At 32.5% G+C, this 20,448-nt stretch overlaps 1 long non-coding RNA gene and 1 other non-coding gene across 28 annotated transcripts in view; both read right to left on the bottom strand.

The window, feature by feature from the left end:
• The window catches only part of LOC105420735 (uncharacterized), a 154,462-nt gene that overhangs the window by 72,979 nt on the left and 61,035 nt on the right, over window positions 1–20,448 (bottom strand). For 14 of the 27 annotated variants that reach the window (XR_016050934.1, XR_016050933.1, XR_016050935.1 and 11 more), the window contains 2 exons: window positions 10,667–10,757; window positions 3,320–3,457 (listed from right to left, as the gene is read on the bottom strand). This is a non-coding gene — a long non-coding RNA (uncharacterized LOC105420735). Of the gene's footprint in view, window positions 1–2,762; window positions 3,458–6,765; window positions 6,850–10,666; window positions 10,758–20,448 lie in introns of those variants that run through there. The other 13 variants (XR_016050932.1, XR_016050947.1, XR_016050945.1 and 10 more) reach the window with 4 other exon arrangements.
• Window positions 813–915, bottom strand: LOC148782801 (U6 spliceosomal RNA). The gene has a single exon (XR_016053146.1). It is a non-coding gene; the product is annotated as a U6 spliceosomal RNA (small nuclear RNA).

Below are 20,448 nucleotides of genomic sequence, written 5' to 3'. Positions count from 1 at the left end.
TTTAAACTATATTTTTATCTCTAATTATAAAATTTAAAGCTTAAAAAATTATGTAAGATCTATGAAAACTTGAAAATATTAAAAATTGATGGTCTTAAATGCATTACAAGATGCATTATTTACAAAACTTGAAATACATTTTTTTTCTCATGTCCATGCTTCTTGATGTCGAAATGATCAATTGAGGGTATTTGGGCATCAAAATGACTTCCTCTAGTGAAATTTTTGAGGTGGGCTCTAATTTGATTGTTTAGAATCTCGGTTCTATAAAAAACTGCTTCATATATATATATATATATATATATATATATATATATATATATATATATATATATATATATATATATATATATATATCAGTGGTATCCTTGATGCCTGAATCTTTTGGGCTAAGGCTGCTGCCCCAAGGTCCTCTCTCATTGTGTAATTCTCAAAGTATTTTGTCAACTTCCGGATGATTTATATACATCTCAAGAGGACCCCATCAAAAGATTTCTTATATACTTGGTCCCTATCTCTGACAGGCTTGGTCTCCCCGTCCATCAGGTTCGCCACTTGTGAGGAGAGAAAGAGCTCAATCCCAGGAGGCCAGTTGAGGAGCAAACTCCTGAAAATCCTGGAGACAGGGAATGAGCTACCATAACAAAGGGACCTACCTAAGGGGCTCTACCTTCATTGTGGTCGTGTCCAAATGAGGCCATTTGACGTGCATTATTGTTTTTTTTTTCCAACAAAGTTACATAGGAATGGAACTTGAAAAATTGTGCTATGAAAACCCGACCTCTACCGTTTTGACCCAAACCCGATGCCTTACAAATTTGGACTATTTCTCGATTTGTGCATTTCATCCTCGCGCAAGAGCTATGCTAATATTCTCTGTATCGTTCCAATTTTATCGGATGTCTCCGAAAAGACATTTGATGAACATTATTCAAGTCATTTACGAATAAAAATAACCTGAAATGATCTTATACTACAATATGTAGCGTACAAGCATTCCAGTTTGCAGTCTACATAGGTTTGTGACGGCAGCAAGCTAGTGGAAGTCTTTCATTTAGTAATTAGCATTATTCATAATGTAATCAAATTGCAATATTTCAATTCTTATACATGCCTAATAAAGATGTTGGATGATGTTTTTGGAGATGCATTTGAGTGGTTGGTGAAATTTGATGTATCACAAGTTAGTCCTAGCACGAAGGTTGACATTACCTTAAATGTTTGTATGCTGTTGTGGTTTTGAATTTTGAATTTTGAATTTTTGGTTTGTATTTTTGCCTAAGCCTTTTTGTAATTCTGCTTAAGCTTTATCTACTAGTCTCTCTAAATGCCGTGAGACCAACTGGATCTGAGCACAAACTCTGACATTCATTTTCCGAGTTCTAATAAGTTTTCATATTAATTGTGATTTTTGAATTGTATATTTGTAATGGGAGTTGGTGTAATAAGGGTGAAGACATTGAGATTTCTTTAACCCATCCCAAGCTTAAGTAAAAGAAGTAGGATGTGTTAAATAGACAGTCAACATAAAACTTTGTTATATCTTATCATGAATCACTTCAGGTGTGCCTGATGCATAATGGCTTTATACTAACTCCCAACGTACCATTAACCATCAAAGCCAAGGTAGCTATGGTGTCGGCAAATCTATTGCTTAACCTTGCAACATGTTGGAAAGTTACATATTCAAAGTATTTTGCCAATTTCTCCACTCTTTCTCGAAAAGATATCAATTTTTATTCTCTTACTTTCCATGTTCTTTGAGCTTGGCTTATTTATTACTTGAAGAGAGTTCCCAATAACCCACAATATTTAGAATCGAAGTTCAGCGGCATTCTCAAGTCTAGTTATTAAGGCCTCGTACTTGGCGATGTCAAAGCAATGGAGGTAGGGCTGCCAAAGGTTGACACGACACGATGTTAATCCCATAGGCCCAACACGACTGGGCCCGAAATATATTTTCTGGGCCGAGCCAGACAGCCTACCCAAAAATCTTCAAAGAAGCTCAGCCTGGCCCATTTGGCTTTTTACTTTTCATTTCATTTTTTTCTTTTTTCAAAGAAGATCTCTCTATCTCTCGACAAAATACAACGTACAATAATAAGAAAAACTGCAAAGGAGATTTCTCTCTCTCTATAATGTACATTAATAATAGGGATTGTATACAATGAAACCATTTATCTTTCATACAAGGCAGTCAGAATTACTTACAACTATCTGATGTGAAATTTGATAGCTTGGATGTGTCACAAAGTTCGAGAAAGTTTCTTTTGAAGTTTGAGCTTGGTCAGTGGAATAATTGCAGCCAACCAATTTCACATCCAATAGTCAAGATTAATGTGACCACCTTTTACCAAAGGTAAATGGTCTCATCCTATACTTTGTCTTAATAATAATAAAAAACATAAACAAAAACACACACCCACTCTCTTTCTCTATAACGTACTATAACAAAAAAAAACACAAATGTAAACTCTCTCTAGTCGACATGAGCAAATGGCTATACAAAGACCCATTTAAAAGTAAAAGCAAGCAAGAAAAAATAAAAATTCTTTCTTTTTCTCTCCCAGTATAGAAATGCGCTCTCTCTCCAATGTACAATATTAACAAGAAATAACACAAACGAAAACACACACTCCCTCTCTATAATGTACAATATAACAAGAAAACACACAAATGTCAAAACTCTCTCCCTCATCGACATGAACAAAATGACCCAATTTAAAAGTAAAAGCAAGCAATGAACACAACACACGTTCACATAACAAACTGCCTTCCACTATATTAAGAAACAAAGACTACAACATAATAAAACCCTGAGCCATGGCACAAAGAGCAAGAAGTAAAGAAGTTCTGCATCATAAGCTTATGTAAAATCAACAATGGTTGTTTCAACTGTAACCCAAGGTGTGTGCAATTGTTAAGGCAGATGTTTGCTATATAAACAGAACCACCTGAAGATCTTGTGAGAAAGCTAGTCATGAATGAATTGCAAAGAGTTGGTGTGTCCCTACCAAGCCTTCAAAAGGGCTTGGAGGTGAGAAAATAGTAACACTGAAGCCTCCATCTTCATCATCTTTTTGTGTAGTCTTAAGCTTAATCTGATCTATAAGAGAAGGCCACAACTGTGTGGTGCAGAGATCAACAAAAAATAATCCAGCTACCCAAACAGATGATAGGCCAACTTGAAATGTTTTTGCAAATAGAGAAAAGCAAAGATGGAAAGGACAAAAAGTCCATATCAATTAAAAGATCAAGCAATTGGAGGATTTCTTCAAAAAGAAAAAAAAAAAGGATCCCAACATAATCTAACTCTTACTAGATTATTGTAGAATTCTACATTCCTTCCATCACCATGCCAAAATCGGCAATTAATAATGACTTGAAGGACTTTCTCCATTGACCACTCACTGTCCATATTTTATGCATCCACGCTGCTGTTAAAGAGATCTAGTACCTGCAATAGACAGATTGACTTACTGATTTAGTCCATTCCTTATAAGTATTATGACCATCAGAGAACCAATGGATGTATGATGCTAAACATCTAGTATCTGCGATAGAGATAAATGTCTTATTGATTTAGTATATTCCTTATTAAGTATTACGACCATCACATAACCAAAGGATGTGTGATGTAGAAGACATTATTGTACAATGGAACACTAATTAGTATCTGCAAATTCATAAAAAATACAATAACTATTTCATCTACAGTCTCCAAGGAGTTCCTGACAGAATAATCTTACCATTGAAAGACGAATCCTAACTTAGTATAACAAGTATATCATAAAGCATTATGAACACATGCATCAACTGTATATCTACATGGCACATGCAATTATGAAATTTAGTTCACAAATGCTCTTTACATTTTTTATGCACTGAAATTCCAAATATTACCATAATAAAATAGATGGTCACGATAAAAAGCCAATAAAATTTTTCTGATGCATAAAAACCAACGAAAAACAAATAGCAGTGCCATAGTAATTTGTTCTTTCTATATGAAACCTAAGAAATGATCTTTTTAAGCATGTAAATGATCTATTTTAGCATAGTTTTTTGAGTTACTTACATACGGATCCTATATAAATACGTAAAATACGGTTTGCTCCTCTTATAAGCGAATATTACAACTAAGGTCGGTTTGACCGACTATGTTTTTTTTTTTCTAGCCAAATTTATTTATTTTTCTTTTTATAATTTCCATTGGTAGGGCAGAGCCCGACGATATGGTTCGAGGTTCGAATCCTCGAGGACCGCTAAAGGTTTTTAAGTCATACCAATTGCGGTTCGAGGTTAGAATCCTCGGATAGTGTCAGTCTGAGGATGGTGATATCAAACCGCCCCATCAAGTAATGAAAACACTACGATCCGAGATCTGAAACCTCAGATTGTGAGTTAAGTTAAATTTCGATCTGGTAACCTAAACCTCGGACTGCTTTAATTTTTTTTGCAAACTTGCAATATGAGGATTCTAACCTCGGGCTTGCAAAATTGCGATATGAGGATTCTAACCTCGGACCGCTCTCTGATTCACTTAAAACCTGAAAACCCCGAATTTCTGTTCATATTCTCTCTCTCAACCTCGCTCTCTCTCTCTCTCTCTGTATATATATATCTATATCTATATATATATATATATATCTACATCTATATATATATATATATATATATATATATATATATATATATATATATGTGTGTGTGTGTGTGTGTGTGTGTGTGTGTGTGTGTGTGTGTGTGTGTATGTGTATGTGTGTGTGTGTATATATATATGGAAAAAGTTTATATAGAGCCAAGGTTCTAAACAATCAAATTAGAGCCCACCTAAAACATTTCACTAGAAAACGTTGTTTTGATGCTCAAATATCCTCAGATTGATCATCTTGACATCAAGATGCATGGACATGAGAAAACAATTGACTCCAAGATTTGGAAATAGTGCATCTTGTAACGAATTTTTGGACCGTCAATTTTCAAAATTTTCAAGTTTTCATAGATCCATTTGATCTACAATATTTTTGAAGCTTTAAATTTTATAATTAAAGACAAAAATATATTTTAAGGCTATCACAAAGGTTTTCAGTATTGAAAGTACATTTCTCAATACTATTTGAAGGTGCACTTTACTTTGATTGTTTAGAGCCTTGGCTCTATATAAACCGCACCTTATATATATATATATATATATACTGTCAACCGGCCCCAAATTGAACGAAAGGATCTCCGGCACATTTCTGCAATTCCGTCGTGATTTGAAAAACCAGCTGAATTGTTTTTTTTTCATACCCTATTAGTTAAAGGTTTTTGAAGGGGAAGTTGAATTCTTAAATTGGGGGTTGCCATTAATTCAAAAGGCGATGATTAGGATTGCTAGAATGGATAATATCACCTGATATTCAAAAGGCGATGATTAGGGTTGCTAGAATGGATAATATCACCTGACATGAGAAAAAATTATGAGGGTTTGGATTTCTTTTTTTGACAATCGAAAATTTTTCTAAACAATGAGAAAATATCGAAAATGCTTGAATCAATTGAAAATGAGAAATAATTAGGAGGGTTTGCATTTCTTCATTTTGACAATCGAAAATGAGGGTTTTTAAACAATAAGAAAAAATTGAAAATGCTTGAATCAATTGAAATGAGAAAAAACGAACATGAGGGTTTGTTAAACAATAAAAAATCAGAAAAACAATTACTAGGGGCAATCAACAAAGCATGAATTTCCTCATTTTGACATGAGGATTTTTTTGTTTGTTTGAATGTAGTGTAAAATCAGTGGTTTTAGTGTTATATTTTCATTTATATATGTAATTTATTATTTAATTTAATTATTTTGTGATATGTCATGCTCAATGTATAAATGCTCCTAGAAATTTACCGAAAGTATCATGAAATCATGAGTTAGGGTTTAATTGGCATGAAAATGTCAAATTTTCTTTCATTTTATTTGTAATTTATCTTCTTTAACTGTGCTACAGTGGGTTTTGTGGTTTTTGAAGAATTTTGGGGCCGGGACTTTAAATTTATTTAGATTGCATGAATTATATTGGATTTCCTGAGAATAGTGCTTTACTTTTATTATGAGAACATAAGAGAAAGTTGAATGGATGGTTTATAATTAGAGAATAGTGCTTTGATTTGATTATGAAAAGGCGAAGCAAAGTTGAATGGATGGTTTAGGATTTGAGAATAGTGCTTCGATTTGTTTATGCGAACATGAAAAAAAGTTGAATAGAAAAGTTGAGAATAATGCCTTGATTTGAGACTGACTTTGGAATATAACATCACCTATTTTTTACTTATTGATGGATGGTTTATGTAATGTTTATCTCAGGATATTTCACTTGAATTTCATCACTCTTTTTGAACCCCTGTTATAAATATTGTAATGAAAGTGAGAGCTTGAACTAATGAAAAAAACAAAAAAGCGATAATGTTATGATTTTATAAATTTATTTGTTATTTCCTAATTCATATTCCCTTGACATACCTTGTATATCTAGAGTGTGATACATAATGCAACACGAGGGTTCTTATCATCTAATCTATAGGTTGGTTAGCGATGGAGGGAGAGTGGACCCCATCGATTTTAACATAAACTCGATCATGCATGTCACTCTCCCTCCTTCATTGTCCAACCTACTGAATGGATAGTGATAACTTGGGAAGGTTTCTATACTTCCCCTACTACATAGAAGATATATGCTTCCTCTACCATCCAACTATCCAATTTTGATCAAAAGAGCCACTCACCGTTAGATCTTAGATCCGACGTCTCAAAGTATTTTTTGTATGAATATGAAATTTGGTATGCACTATCTTCTCATTGGGGTGCACCTATAAAATATATTAAAAAATAAATTTTCGATAAAATATAATGACCAAAAAACCTCTTGAAACTTTCATTATCACTTTAACTTTAACATTATCACTTCTTTGTTTTTTCATTAGTTCAAGCTCTCACTTTCACTACAATATTTATAACAGGGATTCAAAAAGAGTCATGAAATTCAAGTGAAATATCCTGAGATAAACATTACATAAACCATCCATCAACAAGGAAAAAATAGGTCATGTTATATTTCAATGGCAAATAAAACCAAAGTCACAATATCAAATCAAGGCATTATTCTCAACTTTTCCATTCAACTTTTCTTCATGTTCTCATAAACAAATCAAAGCACTATCCTCAAATCCTAAACCATCCATTTAACTTTGCATCACCTTTTCATAATCAAATCAAAGCACTATTCTCTAATCATAAAACATCCATTCAACTTTTTCTCATGTTCTCATAGTAAAATCAACGCACTATTCTCAGCAAATCAAATATGATTCACGCATTCTAGATAAATTTAAAGTCCCAGTCCCCCCAAATTCTTCAAAATGCATAAAATCCATTGTAGCGTAGTTAAAGAAGATAAATTACAAATAAAACCAAAGAATTTTTGACATTTTCATTCTAATTAAACCCTAACTCACGATTTCATGATATTTTCGATAAATTTCTAGGGGCAATTACATATGGGTGCGGTTTGTATAGAGCCGAGGCTCTAAACAATCAAATTAGAGCCCACCATCAAATAGTATCGAGAAATATGGTTTCAATACTGAAGTTTTTGTATTAGCCTTAAAATATACTTCCATCTTAAATTATAAAATTTAAAGCTTCAAAAATAGTGTAGATCAAGCATATCTATGAAAATATGAAAATCTTGAAAATTGACGGTCAAAATGTGCGTTATAAGATGCACTATTTCCAAAACTTGAAATCCATTTTCTGCTCATGTCCATCCATCTTGATGTCGAGATAATCAATTTGATGACATTTGAGCATCAAAACAACCTATTCTAGTGAAATTTTTGAGGTAGGCTCTAATTTCATTGTTTAGAGCTTAGGCTCTATATAAACTTTTCCCTTTACACATTGAGCATGACATATTACAAAATAATTAAATTAAAAAATAAATTACATGTATAAAAGAAAATATAACACCAAAACCATTGATTTTACACTACATTCAAACAAACAAACCAAAACCCTCATATGTCAAAATGAAGAAATTCATGGCTCTATTGATTGCCCCTAGTAATTTTTTTTTTTTTTTTATTGTTTAAAGAACCCTCATATTCGATTTTTTCTCATTTAGATTGATTCAAGCATTTTCGATTTTTTCTCATTGTTTAAAAACCCTCATTTTCGATTGTCAAAATGAAGAAATCCAAACCCTCATAATTTTTTCTCATTTTCAATTGATTCAAGCATTTTCGATATTTTCTCATTGTCTAGAAACCCACATTTTCGATTGTCAAAAAGAAGAAAGCCAAACCCTCATAATTTTTTCTTATATGTCAGGTGATATTATTCATTCTAGCAAACCTAATTATCTCCTTTGAATGAATGGCAACCTGCAATTTAACAATCCAACTTTCCCTTAAAAAACTTTAACTAAAATAGGGTATGAAAAAACAAAAAAAATCACTTGGTTTATCAAATAATGATGGAATTGAAGAAATGTGCTGGAGATCCTCCCATTCAAGTCGAAGGTATAGAGAGAGAGAGAGAGAGAGAGAGAGAGAGAGAGGGGTTGAGAGAGAGAATACGAACAAAAATTGGGGGTTTTCGGGGTTTAAGGGACTCAGAGAGCAGTCCGAGGTTAGAATCCTCGGATCGCAATTTTGCAAAAAAATTTGAAGCAGTCCAAGGTCAGATTGCAATTTTGCAAAAAAAAATTAAAGAGGTATGAGGTTTAAGTTTTAACTTAACTCGCAATTCGAGGTTTCAGATCTCAGACCGTAGTGTTTTCATTAGTTGGAGCGGTTCGATATCACCATCCTCAGACCAACACAGCCCGAGCATTCTAACTTCGAATTTGAAATCATGGCATCACAGCCATCTAATTTGAAATAGACAAACATGGGACATGCCCCCCCTCGTATTCTCTCTCTTAAAACAAAACTTGCTTCTCACTTCAAGTAATATGAGAAGTCTCACCTCCAAATTTTCTAAAATTACTTAAGTGCCCTTCAAACCCAAATTATACTTTTAAGGCATTTATCACCATTGAATTTGAAATCATGGCATCACAACCATCTAATTTGAAATAGACAACACGGGGATGCCCCCCCTCTTATTCTCTTTCTTGAAACAAAACTTGGTTCTTACTTCAAGTAATATGAGAAGTCACTTTCAAGGGGGACATCCACTTATTACTTGTCATAAGGTGTCCCTCCTTATCCTTCTACCACCAATCATAAGGCAACACTCAATAAGTCTAGCCTGGTCCCTTGTGTAAGACAAATAAAAAATCCCACAATACTCCTATAGGGGACTCTCTCCAGTATGCTCTTTCTTCATCATCTTTGGGACACATCTTCAAGCGTAGTTTTATTATGTTATCAAGAGGTATGCTGAAAGGTTTGCAATCAATTATGTGAAATATCTCCAATACTTTCTTGAAATAGGTTGTTTGTGACAAATGAAGCAATTTAATTGATCTATTTCTGATGATTTTAATTCCTAGTATGTATGAGGCCTCCCCCATATCCTTCATATCGAATTTTTCTAACAATATAACCTTTGTTGTCTCTTTGATTAATCCTAGAGGGTTACTGGCAATTATAATATAATCTTTGTCTATTTGATTAGCCCTAGCGAGTTACTAACAATTAGAACGCCGTCCACATGCAATGATAAAAACACTATATCACTCCCACTGACCTTAACATACACACAGTAATCGTCCTCATTGGGCGTAAATCGTGGTTGGTCAAACCACCTTCTCTATGCTTGTTTCAAGCCATAGAGAGATTTAAAGAGCCTGTACACAGCATATTCTCTTCCTTTTAAATTTCAAATCCATTAGGCTGTCTCAATTAAACCTCATGCTCTAATTCTCCATTGAGGAATGTCGTTTTGACATCCATATGATGGAGCTCAAGATCTAAGTGGATTGTAATGGAGAGGATTATCCTAATGGACTAGTTTTGCAGCAGGTGGTGTCTTGGTAGTTTCTGCCTTCCATCTGGTTGCACCTTCTGGCTACTAGTCTAGCCGTATAATTTTCAATTTGTCCCTCAGAATTTAATTTCTTCTTGAGCACCCATTTCAATCTGATCGCCTTGCGATTTGGAGGAAGACAGGCTAGTTCCCATACTTTGTTTTCATTAATTGATTTCATTTCATTCTCCATGGCTTCCAGCCATTGCTTGTGCTTTGGATACCTTAGTAGCTGGCTCATCACTTTCCACTTCACTGACTCTTTCATAGACTTCTCCTAAATAAGTGAAGCACTTGGGTGGGCATAGAAATCAACCTTCTTATGAATAACCTTCCCTATCATGAAAATGTGCATCTAGACTCTCAATGATCGTCTCATTAGATAAGTCATAGAATCTATAGCCTTTACCGTGATTTGGGGACCCTATAAAAACACACTTAACAGCCTTTGGGTCCAGTTTTTTTGGGTTTTGGAAGGGAACTAGGACATGTGCTGAACAACCCCAAAATCTAATGGGACCGATATATATATATATATATATATATATATATATATATATATATATATATATATATATATATATATATATATATATATATATATATATATATATATATATATATAGATTATTATTTTAGCTATCTCATACTTACATAATTGTGGTCATAAACGCATCACAAGCCATCCAGATGCGCACTTGCACATTAAATGCAACCCAATCATAAAAACGATCCTCTGGAAGATCTGAATACAATAAAATAACATTCATAGTGAATTTCATAAAAGAAGAAGATAGGATTGGAAATTAAATACCATTCGAATAATGAGACTAGCACAAATATCCATATATGTGTTTTCAAAACAGAAGAATGCAGACTTGCAAAGATGAAGGATATATAAAAAACGAGCCTCTTTAAGAGACCCAAATGAATTGAGAAAGAAACTAAGAGTTAATCAAAACAAACACAGCCCAAGAAATAACACCACGTCTGCAAAACTCTAATAAACATGAATATAACAACGAATAAACTAAGTTGCAAAATAAGACCCTAACACATCAAATACATTCTTTCTCATCTTTGGAAGCCAATCCAATCGAGATAGATAGATCCATGATGAACACCATAATCTCCCGCAACCTCCACTAACAAATTTAGAGCTTGTGGTATATTGGCTGGAGTTGGAATACATGCTACAACACAACCCTAGGAAGATTATATCTTGAGATATTCATTGTTTCTTTTATTATAAAAGTGGCATGAGAGGTGTGTGAGACCCAATTAGAATTAAGTACTCCATAATTTTTTACGTCAAATGGCCTTACAAATATAAAAAAGTATATTACAGCAGCTTACTTGAAAATTTTAAGAAGGGCATTTTTGTAATTTTAACTGACCTTTAAAGTCCGATCATCATTCAAAAAGTCAAAAGAATCTTTTTGAATTTGAAATTGAGTTTTGGAATGATTTTGAAAAGACCATAATACCCTTTTCAAAGTACATAAAATATTTATAGGAAAAGATCATTTTTTACTAAATTCTAAGTTCACCATTATTGTGCTGCATTCTAGAATAACCATATACATCTTCTAATAACGGAATATTTCTGTCTATAGAACAGAAATTCTATTCTACTAATGTGCTAAATTCTATTATACTAATATATATATATATATATATATATATACACACACACACATTAAAATAGTAATAATTTAAAATAATAATAATTACTCATACTTATAATAATAATAATTGTAAAATAATAATTAATAATTATATAATAATCAGATTATAAATGATGTTATGTTATAAGTTATAAAATAATAGATAAATAAAAAAGAATTAAGGTGCATGATCCTAACGAATTACTTCTGAATAAATAAAAATTCATAAGTAGGAACTATAGCATTTCATGAATGTAGGACTATTTACATGGTTAAAACTAAAGTGAAGTCTAGGCACAATAAGGTACTCTTTCTACCACTGCATTAGTAGAGATGGTTTCAAAATGAAGAGTTGGTAATTTATCCAATATAGAACTCTCATATCGATAGAATAATTGTGACAATTCACTGTAAAAAAAAAAGCACTCCAACTTTTTATCCAATGTCGAATTGACAACCTATGCAGAATAAAAATTCTTTGGATTTAAAGATAATAAAAAAAAAGAAACGACTTTCCTGACAGTTACCAGGTAGGAAGAGCCCTCTAGGGATCTTGGTCTTTTATCAGTTTTGATATCGTAGAACGAAGAGAGGGTAGATACATGAGTGTCCATAAGTAATTGAGTGTGACAACCAAATGAATAGAAATATTCATGTTCGCTTTGGGAAGAGATCATAGAAGTTCTGGAATTGATATGGAGACAAGTTACTTTCACTAAGTGATTTATTAGATAATCGAAAATAGAGAATCTTTAGTCTGATTAGTGATTACGAACAACTATGTCGGAGCCATTGAGTAGCTTGCAAAAGGCCGGGGCTTGCTTACATAAAGTGGAAATTGAAGCCGATGAATTTTGAGTTAATGGTTACTTTGATATTAGAACAAGAAAAAAGGAATTTGATTAATGCTGCTTATGAAAATTTAGAACGATTAGAAAATTACAAAAATGAAAGCATTCATTTTGAACAACACAGAGTGATGAATCAGGTTTGACAACGAGTTTTCCAACAAGCCTTGCAAGGAGCTCTAGAAACTCTGAATAGTTATTTGAATAATGAGTTACATTTACGCACCATCGGTGCTAATATTGGCATGCTCGTGACCATGAAAAATATAACTAATTACAGTTACCACTACCATAGGCATTTTTTTTTCTCTTTTTTTTTTTTCTTGTTTTGCTTCTGAAAAAGAATTAAGAGACAAGAAGTAAAATTTGACTTCATTGAAAAACCTTGGGTGCATGAAATAAATAATATTAAAAACTAGATCTCTACTAAAGAAAAATTTATTTTCTCTCTAAAAGAAGAAATCAAATATAAAACAATTGAATAGAAATTGTTATCTTCTAAAATCCAACATGAGATTAGTACTTTTAAAATAAGTCTTGAAAAGGAAATTTGTGCTGACATCCCTAATGCCTTTTGGGATAGAAAACAACAAATTGTAGAACTCCCGTATGAACCAAATTTTAACGAGCGAAAAATTCCAACTAAAGCAAGGCATATTCAAATGAATAGTAGGCTATTAAAAATCTGTAAGAAAGGAATACAAGATTTACTCAATAAAAAACTTATTCGAAAAAGCCCCTCACTATGGAGTTGCTCAACTTTCTATGTTGAGAAGGCTTCGGAAATTGAAAGAAGTGCCCCTCGGTTAGTTATCAATTATGAACCTTTGAATAAGGCATTAAGATGGATAAGATATCCAATCCCAAACAAACGGGAACTCGTGGATAGGATTGTCAATGCGCAGTATCTTCTCAAAATTTGATCTAAAATCTGGATATTTGCAGATCCAAATTGTTGAAAAAGATAGATACAAAACAATATTTAATGTCCCCTTTAGGCACTATGAATGGAATGTCACATCGTTCGGATTACGAAATTCACCATTCGAATTTCAAAATATTATGAAGATATTTTTAATCCTTTCACTAAATTTATGAGTCTACATTGATGATGTGTTGGAATCCATTGAGCAACATTGGAGGCATTTAAAGGTATTCCTAGAAACTATTAAAAATGCTAGCTTAGTGGCATTGGCAAAAAAGCTTAACCTTTTCCAAGCCAAGATAAGGTTTCTTGACAACAATATTTATCAGGGAAGAATTGTCCCTATTGATAGAGTAATTCAATTTGCGGATAAATTTCTTGATATCATAAAAGATAAGAACTCCAAAGATTCCTTGGATGTTAAAATTATATTTCTGATTTTTATAAAGACTTTGCCCTAGACGCAAAGTCTTTGTTCAAACAACTTAAAATAAACCCTCCGGATTGGACTAACAAGCATACCAACGCCGTTTAAAAAAAATTAAACTTAAAGCTAAGGAATTACCTTGTCTAGAACTATCTAATCATGTTCCATTGTATATATATATATATATATATATATATATATATATATATGGGTGTGGTTTGTATAGAGCCTAGGCTCTAAACAATCAAATTAGAGCCTAACTTCAAATAGTGTGGAGAAATGTGGTTTCAATATTGAAAAACATTGTGATAGCCTTAAAATGTATTTTCATCTTTATTTATAAAGTTTAAAGCTTCAAAAATAATGTAGATTGATAGATATATGAAAACTTGAAAATTGACGGTCCAAAAATGCATTACTATTTTCAAAACTCGAAATCCATTTTTTTATCATTCATTGCATCTTGATGTCATGATGATCAATTTGAGGATATTTGGGCATCAAAACAACCTCTTCTAGTAAAATTTTTGAGGTAGGCTCTAATTTGATTGTTTAGAGCCTCAGCTCTATATAAATGTTTCCCACATATATATATATATATATATATATATATATATATATATATAGGAAGATACTACAAAACGGCTATAGGCAAAAATGAACAGTGATTTTGCCTACCCTCATCACCGTCTAAAGTTCATCGCACGGTCACGATTATCCGGTAGTGTTTTATTTTACATTTTCTTTTTACAAATCAAAATGATTTGAAATTTGGAATGTGTAATCATCAAAAATAGGCGAATCTACAAAAAATATCAAAAAAATATTTTACATTAAATAAATTGATCAAAATACCGTCGAAAAGCTTCAGGGGTATTTTGGTTAATATTGTTTTCACGATTTTTTTTTTTATATTTTTATTAGGTACTCCTCACTAAGATATGCACATGCTCCAAATTTCAGATCATTACAATTTGAAAAAAAATGAAAAATAAAACACTACTGGACAATCGTGACCGTACGATGAACTTTAGACAGTGATGAGGGTAGGCAAAATCACTGTTCATTTTCGCCTATAGGCATTGAACTGTTCATTTTCACCTACAAGCATTGGGAAGACTATCCCGTATATATATATTGTACTCTAGTTTTTAGAGTTATCAATTCATTTCGAATACCTCATTTATTTCATTTTTTAGACCATGAATTATAGGTTCTTTTTGGTTTTAAGTTCTATTTTGAACTCTTTTCATAATATTACTAAAGCTGTAATCTTCATTAGTAGGAACAAGAGTCGATTTAGGAGCAAGAGAACTTGAAGGTTCTTTGGCCATGTTGATATACTGAATTAAGGCTTCTCTTTTAGCCTCCAGGTCACTTATTTTATCAATTACGTCAATTATGAGATTTTCTTTCTTTGTCAGAGTATTTAAGTTTAGGCCTTTCAAGAAATTACACTGACAATTAATATCTTCATAATCTATTTCAGAATTTGAATTGGAGAAAATCAATTCTTCATCATTTATCTCTCTGATGATCATTTCTTCATCAGAGTCAGAAGATTCTTCAGAATCATCTCTTTTAATTAAAAGGATATCAAATGATTGTTTTGTTATTTCAAGGTCTATTTCTAAAGCGTTTATTTTCTTTTTCATACGACATTTATTTTTATAGTGTCCTACTTTCCCACAGTTATAGCAAACTGGTATTTTCCTTTTGCCCTTTTGTTTAAAGGAGTGATCTTGTAAAAAAATTTTAAGAAAGGTATTTTTCTTTCCTTTTGAATATCTAGACTTTGTCTTTCTAGAATCTCTAGAGTCTCTAAAGTTTTGTTTGTGAGAGGGTTTGAAAGTAGGCATTGTGTTAAAGCTGAATTACTTATAAAAATCTCTCAATTACTTTTTCCCTGTCACTCTTTGTTTCTTCAATTGTCTTTTCAATTTTAAGTCTGTGCATAAAGCAAGACCTTCAACACAAATTGTTTCTGATAATTCTCCAAGAGTGTACAAAGAATAAGGGATAATTCACTCATGCTTATTTTTCAATCTTATTTTAACTTTTTCCCCAAACAAATGAGGAAGTCCAGCAATGAATTTTTCTTTCCAATGGTCAGCTTTATTATCTTCTCTAGATAGTAGTCTGGAATAAAATACATCGTTTTTATTGAAAAACTGCTTTTAAACTCAAATGTTCCTTTTTTATAAATATCATTTGTGGGGACCTTTGGGATATTCCAGTTTTGCAATTGTTTCTCAAGATTATCTATTATTATTTCTTCTCTGTTATTTACTCGTAGAGTATTATGACTAGAACTACTAGAAGCCGTTCTATTCAATAGAGTTCTAAACAAATTTGCCATTTTATCATCTTAGTCTTCTTTTCCTGAGTCAACCGAAAACAGTCCCTGTACCTTACGGCCTTTCTGGCTCATGGTGGTCTTTAGGTTACAACGACTTTAGGTATGTTAACATGATAAAATGTACAAATTGGTTCAGTTTTCTACTGAATAAACTAGCTCTGATACCATAATAGCAGAAAAGGAATAAATAAAATTCATAAAGAAGAAAGAGTAACATTCATACATAATAACAATGATTTATAAAAATAGAAACAGAAGTACAAGATTTACAGAAGCAAAACAGAGATAGGCACTTACATGAAAGCTCAAAGCAGATGTGAGAGGCAGAAAACAGACTTGAAGTACTCACAGTAATCACTCAAACTTACAACAATAACTCAGAAAGCACTTACTTACAAAGTATTAAAATCCTAGCTATGATATTATGAAAGAAATCCCAAGGTGCTTACTTCTAAGGCCTGGTCGTCCTTTTATAAAAGAGGGGAGGGCAGACTCCAAACGTTCTTAAGTTCACACCGACAATGTAAGATGCCTTTTCTTTCATGTCAAGATCTAGAGAATCATTCTTATAATTGTCCCACCATTTAATTGAAATTTGTCTTTATAGTTCTGGAATATAATCCCACCGGTCTAAATCATCATCAGAAATTTGGTAGGACCATTTTAAAATCCAGGGAATCTAATATAGAGCCATGAAATATATGTGATAGTCTCGTTTTAGACTAGCTTTATTATATTCAGAGAATTTTCTCTGTGATATTTGAAATTTTTCTAGAAGTATTTGGCTTAATGATCCTCATAACAGGAACCAACTTTTAAACTAGTTTAGAAATTCTATTAGCTTGGTTCTTTTAAACTGCACATACCAGTTGTGCGTATTTTTTGCATTCGGTAGGCAAAGATTTTGTCCCATGCCTTAATATATTCAAAATAATGATAGGATTTGATTTTAAATCCTTTGGTAATTAATGCCCTTGGTTTTAAGGGATTCAGGCCCCAGTCATTATAAGAGATAATTTTATATATTTGAAATTTTGAATATGCTATTTTCAAGTCATTGTTTCTATAGTGGTGTACTGGTTTCCATTAAAATAGCTTCATACCATTCTCTACATCTTTCTCTCATATTAGGATGTAGATAATGGCACAGCTATGTAGCGGCTAATTCAGTAGGGTCTTTTTCCCTGTGTTCATTATCTACTATGGTCAGCGGGATATAAGCTGTATCAAGAAATGAAGTTCTATCAAGATTTGGACTATTAGAGCTCAAAGGGGACTATTGAAGAGATATTTGAATCTCTCGAGCTTGCTTCTTATTAAAACATTTGGATTTGATAAGGACGCCAGGGATTTTCCTGGGCTAGAACTATTTGTAGCCAGGTGTTTTCCTGAGTTATTATATAAAGTCAGGCCTTTTCCTAAGCTAGGGACTATATCCATCAGCTGTATTCTAGGTTGTTGGATTTATAATGATCAGCGGGATATAAGCTGTATCAAGAAACGAAATTCTATCAGGATTTGGACTATTAGAGCTCAAAGGGGACTGTTGAGCATATATTTGAATCTCTTGAGCTTGCTTTCTTATTAAAGCATTTGGATTTGATGAGGATGCCAGGGATTTTACTGGGCTAGAACTATTTGTAGCCAGGTGTTTTCCTGAGCTATTATATAAAGTCAGGCATTTTCTTGAGCTAGGGTCTATATCCATCGGCTGTATTCTCGGCTATTGGCTTCTCCTTCCCTCCCTGCAAAATTCTCTAGTCAAAAAGTCAAGAAGATGATTATTTTTCCCTTGAATATGTTCAATATCAAAATCAAAAGCGGAAAGAATACCTTGCCATCGAGTGAAAATCTGCTTGGCAACGAGATTTTTGACATCTTTTTCTAAAATGTCTTTGGCTGATTTGCAATATTTTGCTAAGCAGGTCACTTTGAAATTTCGTGACACAATGTATTATTGCTAAGACCTCCTTTTTAATAGTAGAATACTTTTGTTGTGCCGGATTCCAGGCTTTAGAGGTAAAGTGTATAAGTTGTTCCTCATCTAGGATTTTTTGTTTAAGGATACCTCCTAATCCTATTTCGAAAGCATCGGTTTCTATAATTTTAAAAGCTGTCGAATTGGATCGAGCTAAACAAAGTAATTCTTTGGCCTTTTGTTTTAATTTTCTCATCTGGAGAATTATCTTTTAGTCTTTGGAATAAAGGTTTAGCATCTTAAGATAAATCTTTATAAAAATTTGAAATATAATTTAGATATCCTAAAAATCTTTGTAATTCTTTTTTATCTTTTATGATTTCGGGGAATCTGAAAGCAAAATCAATTGCTCTATCAATAGGAATTATCCTTCCTTGAAAGATATTATGCCCAAATAACCTAATTGTTGTTTTAAAAAGGTTTATTTTCCTAGCAGAAACAACTAGTCCGACATTTTTTATAGCTTTAAAAAATATTTTTAAATGTCTCCAATGTTGGTCAACATTATCATAAGATACGAGGACATCATCAATATAGAAAACAATGAACTTAGTATATGGATTAAAAATATCATTCATAATATTTTGAAATTCTGAAGGGGCATTTTTTAACCTAAAAGGCATTACATTCCATTCAAAATGCCCGAAAGGAACATTAAATGCTATTTTATATTTATCTTTTTCGAAAATTTGAATTTGCCAATATCCTGATTATAAATCAAACTTTGAAAAAATACAGGCATTGACTAATCTATCAAGGAGATCCCTTTTATTTGGAATAGGGTAGCAAATCCATCTCAAAACCTTATTCAAGTGTTTATAATTTATAATAAGGCGTGGGGCTCCCCTTTCAATCTCCGAAGCTTTTTCTACATAAAAAGCTCCACAACTCCAGGGTGAAGAACTTTTCTTAATTAGTTTTTTGTCAAGAAGTTATTGTATTTCGATTTTACAAATTTCTAGGAGTCTGCTATTCATTTGTATTGGTCTGGCTTTAGTTGGAATTTTCTGTTCGTTAAAGCCTGGTTCATAAGGAAGTTTCACAATGTGTTGCTTTCTATTCCAAAAAGTGTTAGGGATTTCTGCACAAACTTCTTTTTCAAGTATCGTTTTGAAGTTATTAATTTTATTTTGTATTTGTGGAGATGTTAATTTTTCATCAATAGTCTTATACTTAACCTCTTCTTTAAAATGAAAGAGAAATCTTCTTTCGTAGAAATCTTATTTTTGATGCTATTTATTTCATGAATTATTGGTTTATCAATGAAGTCAAATTTTACTTCATATCCTTCAATATCAGCTTTTATCCCAGTATTATCAATTCTAATGGGGTAAAGCATGTTTAAGAAGGGAGTTCGAAGTATCACAGGTTGGCTTAATCCTTTAACCATTATAAAAGGAAATTTAAAGCATGCGCCATTATTGCAAACTGTTGCATCAGATAGTTTATATTATCATTTTACTACCATCAGCAATGTTCAAAACCTGTGTTGTTTTGCTAAAATATTTGGTTGGAACTAGTCCTCCATTTATACAGTTTAGATCGGCTCTAGAATCGATAATAGCAGTAGTTTGAAAAGTAAACACTTTTTGGACCACTATTTTTATGATGGTAAACCATCTTTGGGTTATTACTTTATTCAGGAGGTTGACATATTTATAATCTTGTATTTTTCTTAACATATTACAGTTATTGGAAGTTTGTGGATCGTCTATCACTTTTGGGAGTATATCTTCCATTTCGGGTGGTAACAGATTTAGATTATAATCATGCATCAGATTATTAAATTCTTCTTCAGATTATGAAAGTGGAAATGAGGAAAAAAGTCCAAAAGACTTTAATACACTAGTGGATGGTTCTGTAAAGTTCGGTGGTAGAAATGAGCTATATGCAGACTATGAAAGTTAGGCAAAAACCTTAGTCGAGTACGAGTTAATTGATTTGGGTTCGTCAAGGGTTGGTTCTCATGGTCAAACGATAAAAGGGATAGTAGACACATCCGTTAACGTTTAGACTGTGCTCTTGTGGACCTACAGTGGTGAACTCATTCCATGTATCAATGGTGGAACTTCTCCCTTGGGATACTTTTGAGGACTATCCATTAATGGTTCAACCTTCATCTTTAGCTCCTTCAGGTCCCAAACTCTTCAGATATATGGGGCATGGCATATGTTTCCAAACTTCATTGACACAATTAAAGACCCATGGACAGGAAGGATCGGTGTAACGCCA

Source organism: Amborella trichopoda, chromosome 3 (genome assembly GCF_054954075.1).
Source record: "Amborella trichopoda isolate Santa Cruz 75 chromosome 3, AtrichopodaSantaCruz75HAP2 v2.0, whole genome shotgun sequence".
NCBI classification, from domain to species: Eukaryota; Viridiplantae; Streptophyta; class Magnoliopsida; order Amborellales; family Amborellaceae; genus Amborella; species Amborella trichopoda.
This window is presented reverse-complemented; position numbering and strand designations above follow the sequence as displayed.